We start from the raw sequence: 17,851 nt of genomic DNA, 5'->3' as shown, positions 1-17,851 counted from the left end.
CTATTTCTTTATTCCCAGGTGCTCTTATGTAAGAGATTTATCGGTCTACCTCTTTGGGCATTATACCTTTGATGCTGTACTGGACATATGCCTGTTATGGGAGAATCCATGCTTGTACAAGCATACCTGTATCTAGGTAAACCCCAGCGGACAAAAAACTTTGGAAAATTCAGGAGACTGAAATATTATTTGAAAAAGTTAAGTGCCTGGATAGGATAGTTTTGAATTACCCAAGACTGGGCAACCTAAAGGATATAAAGCTGGTCAAAACGAAGCCATATGAGCCAAGAGTATTAGAATACCCTGTCTAAGTTTGGACACATAACCTTGGTGTGTCATTACGAGAACCATCTCTCATGCTCCCAATGTTCTTGTCCATTTTGTTCTAAGAATGATCAGTTTAAAAATGTGCCTAGTTATCTTGGTTTGTTAGCTAGACACAGTTAGAACAAACCCTAGTTCTTGAGGTCAGAAGTAACAGAGAACTCTTGTTAGTCCAGAAGAGAACTGGACTAGTCCAGAATCCCATTGCGTACATTTATTAATTTATTAGATTTATAGCCCACTTTTTCTTGCAATAAACTCAAAGTGACTAACATCGTTCTCCTCCTGCTCTCAATCTCATCCTCACAACAACAACCCTGTGAGATAGGCTGGGCTGAGAGTTTGTGAGTGGCCCAAAGTCATCCCTGGCTGAGCAGGGACTAGAACCCGGGTCACCTGAGTCCCAGTTCTGTGCTCTTAACCACTACACCCCAGTGGTGCATGAAGGAGAAGGAGAGTGGAAGGAAGAATGCTTGAGACTGTGGCAGTGTGGAAAAGACACTAGTTCTGCAGTGGGTGCCTCTACATGAATGTCACTTGGCTGTGAGACACTGATTGCATCCGAACAGGCCAATGCTTCCTTCTAGCCTTCTAACAGTGCCTATTAGTGGTGAGGATTTTTAAACAGCTCAGTTCACTGGTTTAAAATGTGTTACATTTTGGCTTTGTGGGTTTATCATGGAGAAGCAGGTAGATGGGCTTGAGCAGCTGAATTCAGTCTTTTCTAGGGTCCCATTGTGATTAGTCTTGTTGCTGGAGTCCTTACAGAGACAACTGGAACAGTGTGAGATTTCGTTTGATAATCCATATTTCATGCAAAACATTCTCACCGGCAGGCCAAAATGAGATTGCTACCAGATTTTAAAAATGTATGAACAACTACCCTGTATAAATAGGTCCTTGGGACACCACAGGGTGATTTGTCACTGCCTTGCCACAATTTAAATGTGACATCTGAAAAACCCTCTGTATTAGGAATACCAATGATCTGCACATTAAGGCCTGTATCCCTTATCTTAAAAACCCACAGGCTGACAGAAATCCATAGACTAGAACGCCACAGCTTTATGATTCCTTCCTATTTTAAAAGTAAGATACAATTTTAAGAAATTATGTGACATACTTTTAGGTATGCATTGCTGAACTCCACCTGAGGTAATTTATAAGCTTATATGACAGTACACCAGACTCAGAGCGAGCCAGGCAGCCAGTTTTAACCCTTCAGGTGGGAAATGAAGTGCACTTCTGGAAATACTTTCTAAAAAGTGAAATTACAGAATCATAGAGTTGTCATGTTCAAGGGGAGCAACAAGGCCCTCAGTGTTGGGATCAAGAAAGATGGCTGCTTTGGGTGTGTGTTCTCAAGGGCTGCTGGCTGGACTTCAGTGAATAGGCTCTCCAACCATCTGTTCTGGTAAAGTTGAAGACAGTTTGCTAAAAAGTAGAGACACATGCTACATCCTTTAGTTTCTCACTGCCTTTTGAACAAGACTGGCTTTCAGAGTGTCTTATCATTTCTTTTTTTAGTTCTTTCTTTGATTTATTTCTGGCCCATTAGCCAGAATGGCTCTCTGGGCAGTTCACAGGATCAAAATACAACCAACACAATGTCCAATGACAAATCAGAACATTAAAATCATTCATAAACAGTACATTAATAAAATAACAACAATAAAATAGCAAATGTAAGTCCTTGACAGCCATGCTCAAATTAGTCCAAGAGTACAGCAGCGATAAGGTACAATAAAAAAGCAATATAAATAAAATAGAGATTTTTTTAAATAAAAGGTTAACATTTTTTCAACTATTGGAATGTTAAGTGAATAAAAAGGTTTTTATCTGGCACCGAAAGGAATAAAATGGGCTCTAGGCATGCCTCCCTGGGGAGCTGGTTCCAAAGTGTTTCATCTGAATACTGCAAGATACCTATTCAGACCAAAGGTTCAACTATAATTCAATGAGGAAGAAGCTTATGCTCATGATGATGCTTGCTGTTGAATTAGTGGGGCACAAAATGCCCACTTGAAGCCCTCCAGTGCAATCCCTGCCCCAGATTTTCCTTTGCAGCTCTTCACTGGCATGACAATCAACTTTAGTTCCAGTGCAGAAACACTTGCTCAGCTTCTGCAACTGAGTGCCAGTGAAACTCTGCTCTCCCTTGCTCTTTGCCTACAGCCCACACCTCTTGTCTTTGTCTGGGCTTGTCTTTCCTCACTCTAAATTAATTCACATACGAGTCTATTATCCTGGCAGCCAGATACAGTTTGTGTTGTGGAGCCTGCTAGTGCCCATCTACCAAAAGCTTTTGCTTCCCAGCCTAACATCCTTGTGCCATGACTACATTGTAGTCTTGCTCTTCTGCTGGAAAGAATATTATCCCACTGCATGATGGCACATCCAACTAAGAGTGTTTAGACTTCTCTTTGTTTCTCAGTCTGCTAGCTTTAAGCTTCATCCATCTTGAACTTAGAGAATTTCTCCAGTTCTAAATTTGGTTTGTCTCAAATGTTAAGGGTTCTTTTAAAATTTGACAGGAAAATTCATAAGCATTTTGCTGTATCTCACTACATGCATATTTGCCAAATAGATAAATTTTTGCAAGCATCTTCCCAGTGTTATGGCTTTTTGCACATGATGCATTTTTGCACTGGGATTATTACAAAGACAAGTGCAAATGTTGAAGGATAGCTGAGTTTCTGTTTACATAGTGGTTTAAAAGTATGAAATTAAGGAAGTCTGAATGTAAAAGCTAACTGAACAAATTAGCATATATACAGCATGCATAGATATACACACACGTGTACACACGAGCTAATATATATGTATTGATTCCAATTCAGAAAGAATGACTACAATTTGCACAGAAATGCCAACACATATGTCTTTCCATAGTGGAGTGTACGATGATCAGTTGGCCCATGTGCCTCCCATCCTATAGGCCTTTATCTTTAAATCCAGTGGGACAGCCCTTGAAAGCGAGAAAGACCCTCTGAAGCCCACTAGAATAGAGGACTATTCTCTGTAAAGCAGGCCACCCAGCCACCCTACTTTCAGGCAGAACCCTCTCAGTTATTTCTGCTGCTAGGATTTGCATATGCTCTTGGCGCTGTGAGAGCACTTCCTTTGTACATCACTTTAAGTGTGCAAAAAAGAAGTAGTATAATTAATCACACTTTTTCTTTAGGCAATTTTTAGTTAAGTGCAAAGAAGAAGCCTTTGTGACAACAAGGGAAAATTATGGCCTAGCTATTTGGAATTAATACAGCAAGTGGAGCACAAGCTTTGCAAATGAAGGTCACGCTGTAAGATTCATTTGGTTTCAGGCCAACTATTCGGTCTACTCATCAGGTGCTTGCCAGAGAGTTGATTCAGTGCTAAATGCAAAAGTACCGTTTGGTTCCCTGGTGTGGTTTCTGAGGGGAAGCAATTGAGACAATGCATCTATCACGTCTGTGGCAGCTATGTTGGGTAATACATAGCACTGTTTTCTGTGCGGTGCTGTGCCATGAAGCCCAGAAATAGTTTCTTTCACCTAAAAGGAAGTTTTTCACTTGTTCCAGGCAGTGGGTTTATCATAGATCCTCTACTGAAGATAAGATATTAGTTGGATGAACTCTGCACCTGTTAGGGATGTGCTGAGCCTCTCTGGAAACTGTTTCGTGCCTGCCCATGGGACCTCTTCTGGTGCCTGTCCTTCTCTAAGGAGGCAAGTCGAACCTGGAAGGAGTCAGCAAGCATCCGCAGAGCCCTGCTTGCACACCTGGCAACCTTCCCCAGCTGCCATTCTCAACAGCCAACCTTCTTCCGCACTTGCTGCCGCCACACGAGACTCCCAGGACATGTGCCACTGGGCACGCTTGGCCTCTAGGACATTTTTCTTCTGCTCCTCTAAAGGACTGCCCCTCTAGCCAGCAAATGACTCGTGTCTGGCTGAGCCCAAGTGACAACTAAAACACAGTTGTTTTTCCTTTGCCCATCCTTCTTTTCTTCTCAATAATACACTCCTTTGCAGGAGAGATTATAAAGTGGGCCATGTCACAACTCAGAATGGGGGGAAAATTCATTCAGGGCATACAAGGATGTGCATATTGGTGGAAATAACACGAACAAGCATCACATTAGGACACCTATTTGGAAATGTGTGCCTGTGAAGCAAAACTGCCTATGTTTGCAAGTGCAGACAAAAATGTATGTCTATTTTAATTCTCCAAGTTCAGAATGAACCAAATTTAAGTTTGGAAAAATGATAAAAAACAGGGGCACTGCATTGACAGATTTCTCTTTCACTAGCCATGACAATAGTGAGTTATAAAAAACAGCATAAGCTAATTTGAGTTACATGTGCTAGAATACCAGTGGTGACGATTATCTCAGAATTCTTGGGCTATTCAGAGCATATCTGAATTCTTATCTCGAGATGAGGAAAGTCCAAGCTTGGCTTCTTCCACGTGCCGGCAGGTGGCGCTCCTGCACCTCTAATCCGTGCACATCCCTGGACAAAGCCACCTGCTCCCCTTTCCCCCCACCCCATGTGAAATCTTAGCCACGGGCTTTAACTTAATACACTACTGTGCTTTCTACTTAAATAAATTTTACCAGATAGATTTCTTATATTGATCCAACTTTGTGGTCCATAAAGCAGAACATCTCACAGTGTGTCTCTGGACCAGGAGGCTGCTGGTAATGCACACTGTGATTTATTCAGCGCAGCTGAGTCGTTAGTCAAAGCGCAGTTTGTCCAAGTGCTTGCTATTTTGTAGGTCTGACTCCGATATAGGTCTGAAGCCCCTGTCGGAATTCACAGCTATTGGCTTGTATAAACACTTCATTAGGTATTTCTCAACATCCTGCATGGACAAAGCCATGTATTTTTCCGGATTCTTTCATGACGCTGCCGGATCACGCTTCCACACGAAGCCGGCTATACCTGAGATCACGGAAATAGAGCCACTCCATTTTGCTGGCCTTACATCTGGGTTGGATTCTGGCAGCCAGTGCCTGTTTGATTGTGGCTGTACCACACTTCCTGATTATGCCTGTACCACTGCCCTGGCAATCCAGCTCCTCCTCAATGGCAGCTGAATTCAGACTTTCCAAATCCTGCTTGGGACCTGGAGGAATGTGCTGATTAAACTGGGTAGCCTTTGGTTATCTCACTTCTCCACATTTTGCAATGCAGTCTTGGCTAATACATACCAACATGCATACAGGAACATATTTCAGGATAAATAACATTTTGGAATTGTGCGTTTCAGAAGAAACCATTTCTAAAATAAGCTTTTAATATGAAGCTTTGTACAGAACTTTACCCATTTATGTGGAAATGGGATGGAACAGACATTTGATTTAACACATTTAAAAAACAACATCCTGGAACAGACTGGAACTAGACTGATGCGGTGCCCTCTGTTTGGAATGTAACTCCTAGGGAAGGCTCCTTTGTCACCTACACAGGTTTTATTTCCCCATCTTGATTCCTTCAATTTAGTGCTGTTTCAGATCCCCTCCAGGGCTTTGGCAACCTCCTCACTACCTTGTAAACGATGCACCGATGCACCGGCTTCTCTGCTTCTGCTTCCTTTACAGAGACAAGGAAAATTTTGGAAAAATGTCTTAGGATGCATTGCTGCAGGGCTTCCTTTGCTGAAATGGGGGGAGGGGGGAGCCACATGTGCGCACACAAGCACCTTCTTTTTCAGCGCACACGGGACTTCCCTGGGCATTGACAGCCTCTTAACTGCTTGTGCTTCCCGCCCTCCTAGAAGACTCAGCCAGGACTCCTCCCCTGGGGCTCACTACCACTGCTACCAACTGAGCAGCTGACAGCTCAGGGAGGAGGAGGAGCAGGAGCAGGAAGAGCTGGTGGCTTAGCAATTAAATCAAGATGGCTTTGTGAAGGGGATTGCTTGAACTCCCAACTGTGTAGGCAGGAACAGAGTGTTCTTGGCTGAACACCAACCCAGCAAGGTAGGCTGCTGCAAAAGCCAGCAGACTCTCAGACCTTACAGCGCTACCCCCACCCCCACCCAGGCCTTATGATTAAGGGTGCAAGACAGCAGCACCCTCTCTTTCAGAGACCTGCACCTGAACCCTCCAACAGGAGCAATAACCAAAAGGAAATTTAGTTATTTAGATTAGTTTAATTTAGATCAATTTAGAGGCAATTTAGAAAGAAGCAAGCAGACAAGAAGAGGGAGTAAGTTCACTGGGGAGAAGGAATAAAAGACATGAAAGAGCCAGAGGAAAAAATAGGTGATCCAAATCAGTCCATACATACCTAGGTGCAGGTGTTCAAATAGGAAAAGGTCCAGACAAAAATACTTGGCATCCACAGCAAAGGCAAAGTGAAGGCAAACATGGCCAGCAACTGTAGTTGCCACTCCCCCTGCCCCCCACATTAGATGCTCAAGCCCCTGGTGACTGCAAGAGGATTTCTCTTCTCTGGAGCCATTTTCCCCAGGCCCACGGGGATGGGGAGAGTTCCCCGCACAGCCTCGCTGCGCTCCCTCAGTCCAGTGAACCTGGCCCTGTTCTGACCTTGGGACTGGCAGCAACCCAAGACAAAGCACCCACCATGGGTGGTTTCCCATTCTGTGGAACTGCAGCTTTGCAAAACCTGGAAACTGACAGGTAGGCTGGGGACAAAACGAGAATGGAGTTGCTGATCGCCTCCCTGTGCTTCCAGGTACTGGAAAACCCGAAGGCAGAAGGTTCTGGCTAAGTCCTTGAGGGGCAGGGCGGGTGCTGAGAAAGAGGAAAGCACATGCGGGCACGGCTTGGCCGCTGCTGCACGGGAGGGTGAGGGCCGTGTGGTGGGTGCAGGGCTGAGTGTCAGACCAGGGACCTGGGCATTGGGGTGCCAGTGCCCACCTGGCCACGAGGTTCCCTGGGTGACCTCGAGCCACTCACTCACTCTCAGCCCAACCCACCTCCCAGGGTTGCTGCTGTGCAGATTGCAACCGATTACCCAAAGGAGGACTTGGTAGACCCCCTAGGGTTCCCCACAAGAGCAAAACAGTGGGATATAAATGTAACACATGGTAATCTGGCAAGCCCTTATGCACTGCACCCAAAGGAATTTCTCTGAAATTCTCCCCCCCCACACACACACCTTCAATTCTGAGGTGTGATTTCTCCCCCGCCATGAATGTTCAAAAATAGACAAATTAACAAATTTGGCACGGCATTGAATTTGAATTTTTCCTGTTGCTTATGATGGATCCTTTTATGGTATTTTGTATTTATTGTAATTTTATAAGCAACATCCAATATGGTACCATGTAAGTGTAAGGGACCTGTAGCACGATGCCAGTCGTGGGATCCTTGGAACGCGCATCTCCCAGCATTGTGGCAGAGGTCCCTTAGGGGAGTAGACATAATTTTGCATCGGCGCTTGTGTTTCATTGGAACACATTCTGTATTTGCAAAGTCCCCTGGGAACTTTGTCACAAATGTGCAGCATATAAATCACAAATATGTTACATTAACAAATGCCTCAGCTTTCCTTCCGTCCAGTTTGTTTGCTTTTCATCTTTCCTGCCCTCCCACTATGCTACTGATACCAGCTTGTGAGACACTGCATCAAAAAGCAATCTTGATTGCATCAGCCTTCTCTCTCTTTCTGCCTCTCTCCCTCTGCATTTTTAAGAATACTGCACTGCTGCATCTTGGTAAATACCATCAAATAATAGCCTTTATGGAGCTGTGAGCCAAGGTGCGCATTTTGCTAATCATGCTGTTTGTAGATGAGGCTTACCTTTACTCTAGTGTAAGTGTGCATGGCTCCAATTTGGATCAGGGCCAACATCTTGGAGGGGGATGGGTTTAAACCTCCTCCTGCCATGGTGGTGGCTAAAAGCGGGGAGGGAGGGTCTATGGACTCCAGGGGGGATTGATTTGAGAAGAAATGGATAGGAGGAAGGGTTGAAAGTTGGAGAATGCTTTGCTCTTGTCCTGAATCAGGGCCATTTGCACTTACACAGGAGTAAAAACTAAGATGAGCTTGATGACAGGAATACGTACAACTTGGCCCATCCAGGCACGCCAAGTTTCCTTCTTCCGGTCTTTTATTAATGCATCCAAGTGTTCGTGTACCTCACTAAAAGCAGGTTCTTATTCAGGTCTACTTAGAAGTAAGCAGCACTGATCTCAACAGAACTTATTTCTAGTGTGATGGAAAAATTCCATTTCAAAGGATGGTGCATGGATAGATCAAATTTGTGCAGAGCGCTCTCTAAGGCATGCCAAATAAGGGAAAGAGCTGGGGGTGAGACAGTAGACCCGTCCTTTACTGGATAAAATTCTCCCCCATGCTGCTGTGGCTGAGGGTCTCCTCTTAAGGAAGCCTGCTGCAGCAGATGAACCCTGCTTTGGTGACACACCCTTGTTTAAGAGTCCTGCACCTTTTGTCCAGAGGCAGTGAACAAATCCATGACACCAGGCAAGTGTGAATAGGTCTGTAGCCTAAAACACCGCATGCACGTATGCACACACACACGCACACACACACACACACACACACACACACAATCTCTCTGTGCAATCCCATTTCAAGCGCACCGAAATTGCCTTCTGGCAGCACTTCATTAATGCACATGTGCACTGATAAAGTGTAGTGGGTAAAAATGCAGAAATGAGCTGAAGGAAGGGTGATGCAGAGCTCTCTGAGTAAAAAGAAACAGAAGAGCGAAGCAATGTCCCAGGAAGCTGCTGAGAATTTCTTTCTTCAAAACTTCTTTCAGCTGTAGCAGAAAAACAGATCTGCTGCATCAGACCAGTGGCCCATCTAGTCCACCATTCTGTTCACACGCAGGCGGACTAGCTGTCCACAGTTTCCCTTAAGCAGGACATGAATAAAACGGTTCTCCAGCCATGGGTGTTCATAGGGTTCAGTGGGTGTTCCCAGCAATGGGTGTTCATGCCTCTGATACTAGAGGTGCATATAGCCACCAGGAATAGCAGCCATTTATAGTCTTCTCCTCCGTAAATGTGTGCAGTCCCCTTTTGAGTCCATCCGGTAGAGTCCATCATACCTTCTTGTGGTAGGAAATGCCATAGTTTAAGCATGCGCTCTGTGAAGAAGTACTTCCTTTTCTCTGACCCGAATCTCCCACCAATCAACTTCATGGGATGACTCCTAGTTCCAGTACTATGGGCAAAGGAGGGAAAAAAGTCTCCCTTTCCACTTTCTCCACACAATGCATAATTCTGTATACCTCTGCCATGGACCCTCTTCCTCCTGAATATTTTCCAGACGTTCCATCCTTTCAGAAAACAGAACTGGCCAGCTTCTTCCCAGTGAAAGCATGTCCCCCACCCCATGTCATGGATAAATAAGAGCTGGGCAGAGTTCTGCCTAAGGGGGAGGACAGGTCTCCTGCCTTTGCATTACATTGATCTTTCTGGTTCTTGAGGTCATCAGAGGCCCCTTCCTACATGGCCCCTTGGAGTGAAGGGCATTCTGGGGTTAATGGGAGATGACTTTGTCAGTGGTGGCACCAGTTTGTGGAATGGCTTCCCTCAGGGCTCATTTCATGTTTGCTTGGTGGTCTTTCAGGCATCAGGTGAAGATCTTTTGACCAGGCTTTAAAAAAACCCTTTAAAAATAATATAGTATTTCAGCTTTTCTTGTAAAATGTCTCCTGAATTTTATAGATTTGTTTACAACTCTTTTTATGCTGCTGGTCTTGCTATATTGATTTTACTCCTTGCTGCTGAGTTTTTATGCTGTATTTTATATTTTGAATTTCTGGTCATGTATTTTGACATTTTAATGTCACTGTACACTGCCCAGATTTTTTTTCTATTGGACAAGCATATAATGAACAAAACAAAACAAGGTGTGTTCCTCACACACCTGGTGCTACATGGACTTGCTGGACTGATGTTCTTCAAACCATCTTCTTAGGTGTATAAAACTTTTGCACCACACTAAATTCCTTTGTGCTAACAAGGGAGAGATTGAATAGGGCAGGCAAGATGGATGTACAGTTTCTATCAGGATCTATCTCTTTTTATACCTAATATAGCCTAGAGAGTTGATTCCTCTCAATTACCTCCTGCTGCTATTCAAGCTGCCATTGTAATAGGACTGTGTTCCCATGAACATGATTTCATTTTAACAGATCACATGGCTCCAAATCCTTCCTCCTATCCATACTATCAAGGAGGGTAAGATGGCTGTGGGCCGCAGCAGAGAAGGACCAGCGTGCAGGGCAGTAGGGCTGGAAATTTGCGTTCCTTTGTTGGGCTTCTGAAGGGACCTGAAGAAAAGGTACCCTGTTCATGTTCAAACTACTACCGAATCATCGACTGAAAATGGAAATAATGCTATCATCCTACGCATGCTTGCTTGAAAATCAACTCCATCAAGGTCAGTAAGAGATCAATCAATCAAATCAAAATAAAATGAATTGAGGATGGGAGCATTAAAGTGACAGCTACTGTTACTGCATTTTCAGAAAATGAAGGAATGTAGTTTATGCTGCTTCTTTCCTTGCCTCATGGTTTTTCTCTCATGCCTCCATCTCTTGCATGCCATGCTCGTGCAATTGGCAACCCCCCACCCAATCTGCACAGAGCTGCCAGCCTCCTGTTATGTCCCCACCAGCTGTCTGATGACTTCCGCTCCTATTTTAGAGCTCCAGACAGAATGCAAAACCCAGAAATGCAGGGACCACCCAGTGGGCCACTGTGCAGAATGTGAAGGCCGCTTTGGCATGATCAATGGCCTAGTGGTAGATTCTGAAGTGGAGGTGCTCCTTACGGCAGCGGCCATAGCCCCGCATCAACTAACCACTTGTAGAAATTTCCATCTCCACCATGGCCTGGACCAATCCAGTCCATCCCACAGGATGCACTGAGGATTCCAGCTACGCCCAGGAAGGACTGGGAAGGCTGAGGTGGACAAAGATGATGTCAACAGCCCTTGTAATCAAGTAGTCCAAACACGTCAGCCCTGTGAACCCTGGATTTATCCCACCACTGGACAAGAGGAGCACCAAAGAAGGAAAATGCAGATGAAGAAGAAAAACAGGTCCCACTGCCAAGGAGAGGCACTCTTTGAATTCGACAGTGGCTTGTCCCTTCAGCAGTGAAAACTGCTGTAATGAAAACACAAAGCAAACTTGAGATGCAGGGCTGCTTGTCTGTGGATTCCAGCCATGGTACATCTGATGCTCTGTTCTAGTTCCAGCCAGGAGACTCCAAGATGGCCCGGAGAGCATGTTCTGCCAATCACCAAAGCCATTTGCTTGTACTTTGCTACAACCAGGGAAGCAGGTACAACACTTGGAACTTCTTGCAAGGGAGTGATCCAAGGGTGGGATACACTGTGGCACAGCAAGCCACCCTGTGCTGTTTCCATGGCTCACAGAGGTTTGCCTGAACTTACTGGACACACGGTCTTGTGGCTCAGAGCACAGTGTGGCTTCTGCACTCCCCCCTCCACCACGCATCCTGGCAGCCCCTGTGGGCAGAACCCCCGTCCAATCCCCTTCGCTGCCTCCGGACTGCAGTAGCCTGCTCCTGATTGGTCTGCAGCAGTCCTGAGGCGGGTCCTCTTTTTCCCTGTGCCTGCATGTGTACCTGCATGCCTGTGGTGCTTCCAGTTGCTCCAGCCCCACAGAGGTTTTTATTAAATGGCAAGAGTCTGTTTGCCATGATCCCCACTTCTTCCTCTGTGTATTTTTGTACTGTTTCCATTTCCATAAGAAGCGGGGAGACGGACATGTCGCTCAGCCAATGGGGAAAGGAGCAGTGACCCACCTGCTGCCGGGGAGGGGAGAATGAAGTTAGAAGTGGCCACTTTTGCCAGGGGACTCTTTGCTCTTTCCGTATCGATGATGGGAAAACAGTGATCCTGCATCTGGGCAAGTGCAGAAGCCCCAGTGAAGACATAGGACAGATTTTGTCTCTGTGGTTTCAAAAACTAAGCCTACCATGCAGGAATTCAGGAACCAAACAACACGACAGATGCCACAATGCTAAAATTTCACCAACGCTTCTCATGTTGTACAAATCTACCCATTGTTTGGTTTTACGGGGAGGTTTTCCTAAGCAATGGAAATTAGTCCTGTTAGCTGGCTATGGGATTGGACTATGGAAATGCAAGTGTCCAATCCAGTTTGCACTGCCAAAGGAGATAATAAGAACCATCTATAGCATTTTAAATTCCCTTTTAAAAAACAATCCCAGGGCTTTGAAAAAGGGCACAGACGTGTGGAGTCTTTATCTTGCTGTGAACCTTGTGAGGGTTATTTCATGTTACAGAGATGCTGAATTGCTGAAGGCCCTCAGATCTGCTGGGAGGAATCTACTGGATGGGCCCATGACAGAGCATCAGCTACAGAATGGCTATATTACAGATCACCCTATATCTACAGTTTGCTTTTGTTCTCACAGCAATTTTCACTGATGAAGAGATGAGTCACTATTCAGTTTAAAGAGTGTCTCCGTCTTTGGCACTGGGACCTATTTTTGTCTATGGCTGCATTTTCCCTCTTTGGTACCTGAGCTTTATTTATTATTTCTCTCATTAGAGTTATATCTAACTTTTATAACAAACTCAAAGCAGCTTACATAATTCCCCTGCTGTCAGTCCTATCCCCACAACAATAACCCAATGAGGTAGGTTAAGCTGGGAGTCTGTGACTGGCCTGAAGTTCCCCAGTCGGCCCCATGGCCAAGCAGGGACTGGAACCCAGATCACCAAAGTCCCAGCCCTGTGCCCAGTGTCCCTTATATGTATCACCGTAACACATAAAGAGATTTTAGCTAGTGGCTACAATTTTCATTTAGACTCAGAATAAACAACTGAAATTAATCACACTGTACCAACAAGAGACAAGTGCTTCCATTTGTTTCTCTCTGGGCAAAGTTCCATAGATGGTGGGATTGAAATGAGCTACCATGTCCACTAGTTCTGATTTCTGAGCATTCATAGCATTTCAATAGCTAACTTTTACCAGATGGAACATGCATTTCATGATCCCTGCAAGTACCTATTTAATAGGCAGGGTAGCAAATTTTCCCACTAAGTGTACAGGCTGTAGTTGAGTAGCACTTACTCTGTGGCTGGTTGCAACCCCTTTTCTGCTTTGGTTTCAGTGTTTTAGCAGTTGTGTGGCAATTAGAAATTCCTCAGGCAAGGCTTTTCTGAACACTGCCTTGTGCTGTTACCAGTATTTGTTTGTATCTGGCCTCAACGATGACCAGCAATCCATCTAAAGGGGAAAAGGGGGAATGGCTAGTCAAAAGCCATAACAATATAACCTCGTGTGCTCTTTACTTCCCCAGAGATTCGAAAGTGCCAGGGCAACTTGGTAGAGATGACTTCCTTCTGAGTACAGAAGGAAGGGTGGTAGCTTCGTTTTGCTTTTTACCACATCCCCTTGCAAACATACCAATGGGGAAATGGAGAAGGAGGGAGGCACACACAGGCCGTGAATGCCCTAAAGCAGCATCAGCTGAGCCCGGGGATGGCCCAGGATACGTTGCTGCCTGCGGTGAAGGCCAAGGCAGCTCCTTCTGCGATTGCAGTCAGACGAACTGCCATCCAACCCTTCACTGAATCTGGGGATGGGACAGCATCTCCCATCATGCTCAAAGGAGCAAGCTGGCTTCGAGGTGCAGGCTGGCTTCAGCTCCAGCCTCCCACCCCGAGCTGCTGCCTCACAGCATTTCCTGCCCAAGACAACTACTTCAGTCTAACAGAAGGGCAAGCAGTTCTGCTCGCCTTCTAGCTCCAAAGAGGGAAATGGCATTTCCTTTCCCTGTTACCAGAAGGACATGCCCCCATCCCCACTGGATGAGGATCAGCCTTGTTTCGGCTCCTACCTGGACCTTGGGTTGCTTAGCATTCATGGGCCAGGTCAAGCCAATCCATCCAAAGTCGAAGGGACGCTCAGTTCCACGATAGACCAGCTCATGGTATTTGAAGTGCTGACTTCAAAGGTCTTGAGTAGGGTTTGCCAGCTGTGATTTTCTTTTCTGATTTGTTCTACTTCTAGAGATGTGTGACATCCTCCTCAGAAATGTCACTGGTCTTATCAAAGCTCTTCTGGCTTCTGCTGAAATTCGCTTTAGGTGCAATTTCAGTGACAACTCCACTTACTATGATACCACGGAATCAGTATTTATTTTCCTCTAACCAGTCTTGGAGACATGTTTCTCTTCTTTTCAACCTGTTAACTTTTGGTTCTGCTATATTCTTTTAAATAGAAGCTTTTCTACTATGGTGCACAAATGTGTGCTCTAAATGTCTGTACATTTTATTTTTTATTTATTTGATTTATCTCTTGCCTTTTCCTTTTTTAAGGAACTCAAAGTAGCTTACATCATTCTCTTTCTGCTGCTTTCATTCTTATCCCCACAACACCAACCCTGTGAGGTAGACTGGGCTGAGAGTCTGTGACTGGCCCAAAGTCACTCAGTTGGCTCCATGGCTGAACAGGGACTAGAACCCAGATCGCCTGAGTCCCAGACCCATGCTCATAACTACTATACCACATTGGCTTGTCTGGGATGTGGTTTATTTTCTGATATCTTATTTTAGTAAATTACTGCCACTCAATTTATTTATTCATTTATTATATGTCACCTTTTTTCTTGCAAGGAACCCAAGGCAGCTTACATACTCCTCCTCCTCCTTTCCATGTCTCCTCACAACAACCCTGTGAGGTAGGTTTGGCTGAGAGTCTGTGACTGGCCCCAAATCACCCATTGAGCTCCATGGCAGAGGGGCAGCTGGAATCCAGATCTCCTGAGTCCTGGTTCAGCACTCTAACCACTAAGCCACACTGGACCTCCTTGCAGTGAGCTGTAACTAATTTCAAAACAGGCATTTTTAGTTCACATTTTAAAAAGCTACAAACTTTTAACACAATTGCAAATTTGGGAATGTACGGGATTTCTCTGCCCCCTCCCCAAATGTGCTCCCACCTGGGGTTTGATGAACTGAAATAAAAGACTTGTGTTTCCTTAAGGTACGTCGTTAGAGATACTGTTCTTCACCTTGCTGCCCCCAGTCCATAGAGGCTGCCTCTCCTGGCCAGACCTAGTGTCCGGCTGCAGTCTTGGAAGCCTTGCAGTAAGCCTTAAGTCTTACCTGAGAGCAAGCCTCCCTGAACTTAGTGGGACTTCCTGCTGTGAAGACATGCACAGAGGTGTGCTATTTGTCCCTAAGTTGGGGACAGTGGCAGTAGACGCATCTTTCATCTGACGTGCTTTAAGTGCATGTGTGTGACCATTATGTGTATGACTCGCTTAAGCATCAAATGTACCTGCATGAACATCACAGTGCCATGAAGCCCTCCGTCTGTGGGTGAAGTTCCTTTCGAACCGTTGCTAACAGATTGCAGGACAAGTGTGTTTTTTAGAATATCTTTAGTCACAGAAAACATTGGTTTGAAAACAACGTAGGCAGGGCACTGCATAATAAATCGACGCGGCAGGCAACAATCCGAGAAGATCTCTCAGCGATGTGACCTGAGCAGAAGGGAGAAGTGCTCAGCCAGTGATCCTTGGCATGAAAGCAGGAATGCTATAAGCACATGCTTGCTTTCAACTGTGCAACATTGGGGGGCACACACAGAGAGTATAACCTGAAAGCATTCAAGCACCACCAATGGCACGAATACTGGCAAGCATAACTGTACATCAGAAGATGGTTTATTTTGGCACGAGCCTGCTGTCCGAGCAAAGGACTCCACTCTCCATTTTCTTGATGGCAAAAATCAAAGTCTGCTATTGATGCCTTTCTTGGATGTTAAGCTTTATCAGTGTTAATAGCTGAGCAATATATTGACTTCTAGGACATGGATTACTTCGTTATGTTAATCTCAGTGGTGTTAGAATAAAGCAGAGATGTGCTTGGAATGAAATGCGGCAACAAAGTGTTTTAATAACCTCAGCTGGCAGCGTGGGTGGGTGGAAGGCAGAGAAAAGAAAGGATGTCCTATAACATTTACCCAGGACTTGCCTGCATATGGAACAATTGATCAAGATTAACGGAATGTGAACATCTTAAGCCTGTGTGAGTTAATGTGGATTAAGAGCCATGTAGACATTCCTGGTTTTGATTAAAAGTGATTAGTGTAACTTAATTAAAAGGAAGTTAAGACAAAGCTGGAATAAATAATTACTAATCCAAATAAATGAGATTTAGGCCAAGCCATGCATCAGATATAATGTTGGTGTGTCCTAAAAGAGCATTGGAGGAAGGATATATTTGGTCTGTATATGTCAGGTTTAACTATTGAATAGAAATAGAGGATCCTCAGCACTGTAACATTTGATCTTGTAGAAAAATCAATGCGTTCAAAATCTTGGTGACAAAACTCACCTTCAAGTTTGAGGCTCTGTGCCTGTTCAAGGTAAGCCGTCCAGAGACTTTTAGTAATGGGATGGCATATAAAAACTTTAAATAAATAAAAATAAATAAAAGGTGGCCTGTAATGGGGTGATGGGGAGGTGGGAGAGAGAGAGAGAGAAATGCTGTTCATATTGGCTTTTCATAGGTATCACTTTACCAAACCAAACCTTTACCTTTACCAAACTCATTTTATTTGTTTTTACATTTGTATCTGAGATTTTTTCATTTTATAGGGAAGTCAGGGAAGCCGTGGTCCTTCTCCCCATTTTGTCACCACAAGAACCCTGTGAGGTAGGTCAGGCTGAGAGTCAGCGACTGGCCCAAAGATACCCAGTGAGCATCATGGCCAGGTGGGAAGCAGGAACTGGATCTCCTGAGTCCCAGGCCAGTATGGCTCCTCTGCTCCACCGAGAGAATTTCTTCCTTCAGCTGACGTTTCCCTGGGCTCCAATACGATGCATTTGGAGTGGGATAAGAAGTGTGGTGGTAGGTCTGTGACTCTAGTACTGCTCTGTGGTCATGAACCATGGTTTGAAGATGCTTGCTTTCAGTAAACCAGACTTAAACACTGACCACTATTTGTCCAGTTGTCCAATGACGAACCACCGTTAGTTGAAGAAGGAAGCAAATGCTGGATTTCTCCCTTGTTACTGTGAATGTGACCACAGTCATTGTATAGCTTTTCATCTCAGGTTTCAGGGAAAAATCTTAAAAATTGGATCATGTTGATGCATGAAAAGCAAAGATTAATAATTTAAATTACATCCACAATGTTTCATTTGGTAGTCTTCAATTCTCAGCCCTGAATTGTAGTTCTTCCCACCCACACTGTGAGAAAATCCTTAGTGTTTGCATTTTGGGGGGTATATTTTTCTTTTATATCTTCTGTACCATCTCACCCTTGCCTTTATCTACATCATTTATCAGTCTGATCCAAAATTATCTAATACAGTAGAGTGTCTGAGAATGGCTTCAGATATCAGATTACCATGTATTTGCATCTTTTCTTTCCTTCGTTGAAAATTAATGCAGAGATCAGTGTTTGAACTTCAAGTGGAGGACCATGTTCTAAATATAGTATAACAAATTGTGTATTCCAAACATTGATATATCTAGAATCTAAACAGACCAGCAGTGTTTGGTAGTCAGATCAGA

Source organism: Varanus komodoensis, unplaced genomic scaffold (assembly GCF_004798865.1).
Source record: "Varanus komodoensis strain SLA01 unplaced genomic scaffold, ASM479886v1 scaffold5, whole genome shotgun sequence".
NCBI classification, from domain to species: domain Eukaryota; kingdom Metazoa; phylum Chordata; class Lepidosauria; order Squamata; family Varanidae; genus Varanus; species Varanus komodoensis.
The sequence above is the reverse complement of the archived record's forward strand: the minus strand, read 5'-3'. Positions refer to the sequence as shown.